The sequence below is a fragment of the Triticum aestivum genome, chromosome 3B (assembly GCF_018294505.1).
Source record: "Triticum aestivum cultivar Chinese Spring chromosome 3B, IWGSC CS RefSeq v2.1, whole genome shotgun sequence".
Classification (NCBI taxonomy): Eukaryota; Viridiplantae; Streptophyta; class Magnoliopsida; order Poales; family Poaceae; genus Triticum; species Triticum aestivum.
In genome coordinates this window covers 511,812,199-511,819,624 of record NC_057801.1, presented here as the reverse complement: position 1 = coordinate 511,819,624, position 7,426 = coordinate 511,812,199, and positions in this window count along the sequence as shown.

Genomic DNA, 7,426 nt, shown 5'->3' with positions numbered 1-7,426 from the left:
GCTCCATCTTTTTAATTTGGACTTCTTTGTTTTATTTCTAATTAACAAAAAAAATCCTAGTTTTGTAATAAACATCGAATGCTTCGTTTCTTTATTTTTAAATTAATTCTTTATATATTTTTAAGAAAATTAGTGTTTTGTTTTTGTAACTTGAAAAACAATTAGTACCCCCTTTTATTCCCCTCAACTTTACCAAACTGGAACACCCTGTAGTCCTTGGTCTCTCATTTTTCCTACAATACAACAGAGCATGGGACCATGAAACTGCAATTAAAAAACCAATGTGATACTTAATGAGGGATGACACACAAAAGTGTGTACCTAGTGAGAAATAGTTAGCGCCACTATTTTTCCCCTTTTTATTTAAATTCGATGTAAACTCTTTTTTTAGTAAACATTGAACTAGCCTATTATTTTAATTGAACTTCTATGGTTTTTTAGACAAGTGGAACTCTGTTTTTTCAAATGTTAACCACTCACTGGCGAGCATGCACTGAAGTTCAAATGAACACATGAACGCAAAATCAAATGTTTCCCAGGAGATGTTGGATCTATAAAATGACAAGTGCAGAAGACTAAACACAACAAATATTAATTCAGTGCATTAACACATAGTATCATCAAGCACATAGCTGTGCCAGACCTGAAATGAATGTACTCATTGGCATACCAACAAGCACGTACATTGTAGCAGACCTGAAATATCATAGTTTCCCATGTAGAATTGCCGCAGTTTTTTGTTGAACTGCTACTGAATGACAACATAATAGGCTTACATTTGATGGGCAGCTGACAAGATGCCACAGGCGCTTTTACATCCCTGGCAGATTTGTGGACGGAACACCGACGGCTCGCTGCTTGCAGGGCTCGTCATTGCAGGATGTGAAACATGCCAAACACGCATGTTTTTTGTTTCAGGATCCCTGGTGACAACAAGTGAACTTTGTGATCTTGACAACATGAACTACAGACGCACAATATAACAGGCATCCATTGAACAACACTAGTTCATAAAATATAGAATACAAATACCAGATCCAAACAGATAATAACAAAATCAACAAATATACTAATATGAACAACCCGCGTGTAGGTATCTTAGAATTTTTCTCAGACCCGAGCCATCCAAACTTCTGAACTATACCGTATTGTGTTATGTGAGCTTCGAGGCTTTGACAATGTGAACTTCAAAAAAAATACAATTAATTGTACAATAATATGAACTTTTTCCCAGAAGAGTTGCAAAATGAACTTGCTCTGTATAGGTATTCTGACATAGGAACTTATATATTACACACGTAAGATTTTTTGTTGCTTGCAAAAATTTGGTCAAAGGATAAAAGCTGACGTTAGCTACCATAGACATAACCACAAACATGTTGATAGCACCAAATCGGCACTAAATACATGTACTATTTTTAGGTTTCCTATGGTCTTCTCTGCACCAAAATTTGTACAAACACAATACAACTTTCACCAAACTCGTACAAAAAAATCTCCAAAGAAACATGGAACTAGGGATTAGCCGCTGGACATGCAGCAATCACAGGGGTGGATGCACAGAAAGGGCAGAATCTGAACATGGACTAGCAGTCCACTGCAAGCGCATGCATTCCTCAGTGTAGTTGGACTGATTGCACGCACACGGGGATGGTGCTGGCCTGGCTCCCCGCTCAGGACCTGGAAAGGAGGTAGCTCCTAGCAGCAAGTCACGCAAACCGAGCGACCGGGTGTATAGCCATAGTCGGAATTGGCATATGGTTGTTGTAGAAGTTCATGGAACGTCTCTGAACGTCTCAAAATTAGCTCAATGGTTGTAAAAGGGGAAAACGAGAAAATTTACAGTAAATCACACACAGGCGTCCCTACAGTTTGGTCAAGATTGTGAAGTTCAGGTAACACATTTTTCACATGAGCAACACAACCGTATGTTGGAGCATGTTCGTCAGCTAGTTCAAAGAGAAAAACCTGCTAAACAAATTTACCATATTAGTTGGAGGGCATAGCTTTGCACACATGAGAAGATTTTCATGGGAGCACTACTCACGACTGTTTTCAGAGAGGAACCTGGGATGCCACGAAGCACCATGCACTACAGCTGGGAGAGGTGTGGGGAAGGTCAGATAGAGTTGACAGGGAAGGTTAGAGAGAGTTGATGGGGAGGGACGATGCTCACCATGGCTGGCTTCTAGCGACACAGGAAGAGAAGAACTCGGGGGGAGGAGCACGGGAGATCAAACGCTGATAGGTAGTGTACCTCCAGCTTGGATCTTGGCATGGCACCGACGCTCAGGTGGTCAACGCCGACGATGCACATGTGGTCAGCGCCGACGACATACAGGGAGACAGGCGGCGGTGTGCAGGTGGTCGGGGTGGTGCCGCGCAGGTGGTTGGAGTCTGCAGCGCGCACAGAGCCAGGCCGGCGGCGGGCATGTGGTCGGGGCGGCACCACGCACGTGGTCATGGCGGCAGCACTCAGGGAGCCAGCGGCGGCGCGCGGGTGGTCAGGACAGCGGCGCGCAGGAAGCCAGGCGGCGGTAGGGCGGGGCACCTCCAGCGAGGGGTGGGGTCCGAGGCGGGGCGGAGCGGAGCACTAGCGGCGGGTGGGGGAGGGGGTCGCCGGGGATCGAGGCGAGGGAGGTGGGGATCGAGGCACGGGAGGTACGGGAGACACCATCATTTTTTTTCGGTGGAGTTCGGGAACACCATCGCGGCTCCTATATATAGGGCGCTGTGATCCAAATAACTATTCTAATCCTGGAATTAGAATAGTGTTGTCCTATATATATATATATATATATATATATATATATATATATATATATATATATATATATATATATATATATATATAACGGCCGCACAGGAGATACCATAATACTTTCAGGCAAAAAGTATAAATATAACCATATAACCAAAATAACATTGTTTTTACAATGATCTGATTTGTCACTCGAACAAGACATCCTTCGAGCACTGCGCCTCTATTAGGCGGGCACCTTTTGTTACCTGCGCCAAATAGTGCTCGGCCGGATATTGGCCTCCCTCTGGATCCTGGGTTGCCACAATGGTGGCCTCCATACCTGTCCAAAATGATTTAACGCGGGCAAGGGCCATCCGTGCACCTTCTATGCACGCCGACCTTCTCATGGCATCAATCTGGGGCACGGCCCCAAGGAACTGTTGCACCAAGCCAAAGTAACTGTTCGGCTTAGGCCCCTTCGGCCAAAGATGGTCTATTACAGACCGCATTGCAAGCCCGGACAACCTGTGAAGCTCTGCTACAGCAGCCATCTTGTCACTTAACGGCTGCGGGCGAGTGGGAGCATTGAATTGCGACCAGAAAAGCTTCTCCACTTCCTTATCACCCTGATCCTCGAAGAACTTGGCAGCATCAGCTTTACTCTTTGCCAAATCCGCATACACGTCCGCAGGACTCCAGCGTCCATCTAGGGGAGCGTACTTCGGATCGAAAAACTTCGTCCACAGCAAGTAGGAGCCCCCAGCCGCGATTTTACCGGCCTGTTGAAGCTCCTCCCGTGCACCCTGAGCTCGCTCCGTATTTCCTTGGTGGCATTAAGTGCCTTGTTTAGGTCGGCCGAATTATCTTTATGCTCCTTTTGAAGGAGCTCATACCGGTCAGCGGCATTTTTTAACTCCACACCCATTTCGGCTATCTTTTCCTCGCTTCGGCGATGAGCATCCTGTTCGGCTCTCAATTCCTCGGTCGCCTTTAGGGCAGTCGCATTGCTAACCCGAGCTTGTTCCTTGCCCTGGGCAAGTTCCTCCCTCAGGGCCTCCACGGCAGCAGCACCATCTGCAGTCCAAACATATTACATTAATATCATGACGCCTTCATATTTTCCTATATAAAGGAAGGCAGAGCACATACCTTGTGCTTTGTCCAGCCGCTCATTCACCAGCGTGATATCGGCATCAATCGATCCAGTCTGCCTCGTTAGTTCGGCAACTTCAACGGACTGGTCGGCGGCCGGACCCACAGGTACCTGCACGTATTTACAAAGCAATCATATGAAGCACACCTAGTGCATGCCTCACAGCCATAAAATGGTGTATTCTTCACTACATACCTCAAAGCCTCTGAGCAGGCTTGTAAATGCTTCATTCAAACTGCTTGTAGCGGAAGGAATCTTCTTGAGCACCGCACTCATTAATGAGCGGTGCTCCTCCGAGAGCGCAGCTCGCTCCAGTAGGCCCGTCAATATGTCCGGCCGGACATTGAACTGTGCCGGACCCTTCCCATCGCCCCTCGTGGGAGCCAAACACTCCGGGCTCAGAGCGGCTGATGCATTGGCTTCCGGCTTCGGCAGATCCGGACTCCTCCGTGACGACACCTCAGTGTCGCCTGCTTCATGAGCCGGAGAGGTGGGTGGGGTCTCGCTCTCCATCATCTTCGGAGGAAGATCCCCCGAAGATGAACTCTGTTGAGAAGAGCTGCTAGCCGGACTAAAAAAGACGAATCCCGGTTATTGATCTAGGAGAAACAAAGTACCTTCGAATTAACGAATGACTTATAGCTCGGTGGAGGGCTGGCCCGTTGGCGGGCATGGAGCGGTGAGGGTGCCCGTCGGGGCAGGCCCCCTGGGGATACCTTTTTCCCTGGTTTGGGCATCTCTGTCTCCAAGTCTTCGGAGGCAGCCCTTTTCTTCCCGCGCGGGGAGGAGGCCTTAGCCTCTCCTTTCTGACTATCCTCCTTAGGGGAGGTGGCAATTCCCCCGGTTCGGATGCGTAGCGTGTGAAGTTCGGTTCCTTCGTTCTTCCCCTTGTCTTTCCCTGAGGGCATTCTGCTGAGTACCCGGTCAAACATCTTGGCCATGGCGGGACCAGGCGAGCCTTCGGGAAGTGGCGCCAGACACCTGATTCTCTCCGCCTTGCTGAGCCATTCCTGGCCACGGATGATTTTCAGAATAAACAATTATGACAAATACAAAACAAGGTGTCCGGTATCAAGGTTACTTACTTGGGTATCTAGGCGATTGCAGCTTAGGCCCGCATCCTCGGTGGTTTCCGGACACTGTACTTTCGGTCCGAAGAATAATTTGCACATCCCTTCGAGCTTCAGGCTGAAGAAGTGCTTAGCAGTCCGCGGACCCTCTGGATTGAACTCCCACATCCGGAGATGCCGGCGTTGGCATGGCAACATCCGTCGGATTAACATCACTTGCATTATGCTCACAAGGTTAATGTCCCTCTCAAGAAGCTCCCGGATGCGGCTCTGCAGTACTGGTATATCGCCAACGGGCCCCCAATTCCGTCCTACGTCGGTCCAAGACGCTAGTTGTGATGGAGGGCCTGAGCGGAATTCGGGGGCGACCACCCACTTTGTGCCTCTGGGAGCCATGACATAAAACCACCTCCGTTGCCATTCATCAGATACTTCTGGGAAAGAACCCTTTGGCCATGGGGCATCTACGTTCCTACTTATTACGTCACCTCTGCACTCCGCGTGTTGCCCCTCGATCATCTTCGGCTTCACATTGAAGGTCTTGAGCCATAAGCCGAAGTGTGGGGTGACATGGAGGAAGGCCTCGCACACTATAATGAACGGCAAGATATGAAGGATGGCGTCCGGAGCTAGATCATGAAAATCCAACCCATAATAGAACATGAGCCCCCTCACAAAAGGATCGAGGGTGAGGCCCAAGCCACGGAGGAAGTGAGCAACAAACACGACGCACTCATTGGGCTCCGGTGTGGGGATGACCTGCCCTGGAGCAGGAAGCCTGTGCTGGATGTTGGCTGTCGGTGCGAGGACGACACCTATGGGATCACGAGAATCCCTACTACGGTTTGAGGCGTGGGGTTGTGAGAAGGGCGGATCAAACAGGTAGCACACGGATTCTTTATCCAGGTTCGGGCTGCGAGGATGCGTAAAACCCTACTCCTGATTGGTGATTTGTTTATCTGTGTTCCTGAGCTAGCAATGGGGCGTGAAGAGCTCCAAAAGCCGAATCCCCCTCCTGGTCGCCCTGGGCCTCCTTTTATAGGGAAAGGAGCTGCCACAGTGGCACATAGGAGGTGGAAAGGGCACAGTGATACGAGTTTATCCCTCGCATTACGTGACAAGGCACATTTAATGCATCGTGCTTAGGTGTCCCTACTTTATCGGGGGCGGGGGAGAGCCCAGTCTTGTCCGTCACCGATCGCGTTGACACGCGCCCTGGCCAGCGGTGCCTGTGGTGCCATGTAGGCAGGCAGGTAGCTGAGGTGGTGCAGCAGTGGGCCTCCATGAAGATCTGCTTGCCGCCACGCAGGTGCTTGCCCAACTGGTTGGGTCAGCAGCCGCATGCGAACGACAATGGAGGGTTTGGAATTGGCGTGGCCTGACGGTGGCCCTACGGGTGCCTTTAGCAAGGGCCTCGCCGTAGCCCTGGCAAGAGTCTTGCCGGGGCCCCGGCAAGGGTCTTGCCGTGGCGCCTGCTATCATCCCCGGCAAGGCTCCTGCCGGGGGTCTTGTGGTCCTCCTTGCCTGGGATCCCGCCAGGGGTCGTCATCTTCTATAGTGTGAATTTGATCTTGAATGTCTTCACAAAGATCTGCATGCCACCACGAGAATGTCTCCCGAATCCTTGCCCCATGGGGGCAGTGGACTCAAGGGTGATTCGCTCCGTAGGTGTGGGGCGAGCTGCCACAGCAAGGGCCTTGCCGGGTTCGCTAAAACCGCCCCCGGCAAGGATCTTGCGGGGGGAGTCCGCTTCGTCCCATTTGCTCTTTGTGGTCTTGGTCTTGGCATCGTTCTGCTCTTTCCGAGCTTCGGTCTTACCTTGGCTTACCTCCCTTGCCTTGCTTGGCGTGGTGGCATCCGTGGCTCGAACTGCCCGTGCACAGAAAGTGTACCCCTCTTTTTGTACACCGCAGGAGCCCCCGGGCCTGGTCCACACATGAGAGTAATCGCGTCGTTGGGCTAGGCCCAAAAACGGTGCACGGGCAGGCGGGGTAGTTTTTACCACGGTAAGTTCCTTCACACGCCGCGCTTCCCACACCTTCCGCGCATGGCTCGGTGTGGGGAGGCGTGCGTGACGTGGGCAGCATGCGTGGGGCTGAGCTCTGCGCACATGCGTCATGTCGTAGTAAAAGGGGGCGGTTCGCACCTTCCCCATAAACGGAGGGAGGCGTGGAGGCTCGGCCCATTTACTGAACGGGGCCGGGGCGTGGTCTTCAAGGTGCTCACCCCCCACAATCACAGGGTGGGGAGAGGTCACCTCACCCGTCGCCTCGGTCCTGCATGCCCGCCACGTGGTTCTCACACGCTCAGGGTGGCGAACGGTGGAGGCGGGGAACCGGGCCATCGCAGGCCGGGGCAGTGAGTTGGTCCTAGTTCCCTGGGCCTTCCGTGTCTCGATTGGCTGAGTGGGGTGGCTGAGCCCCCATCCTGGCTCTTTATAAAGAGACGGGGGGGAGGAAA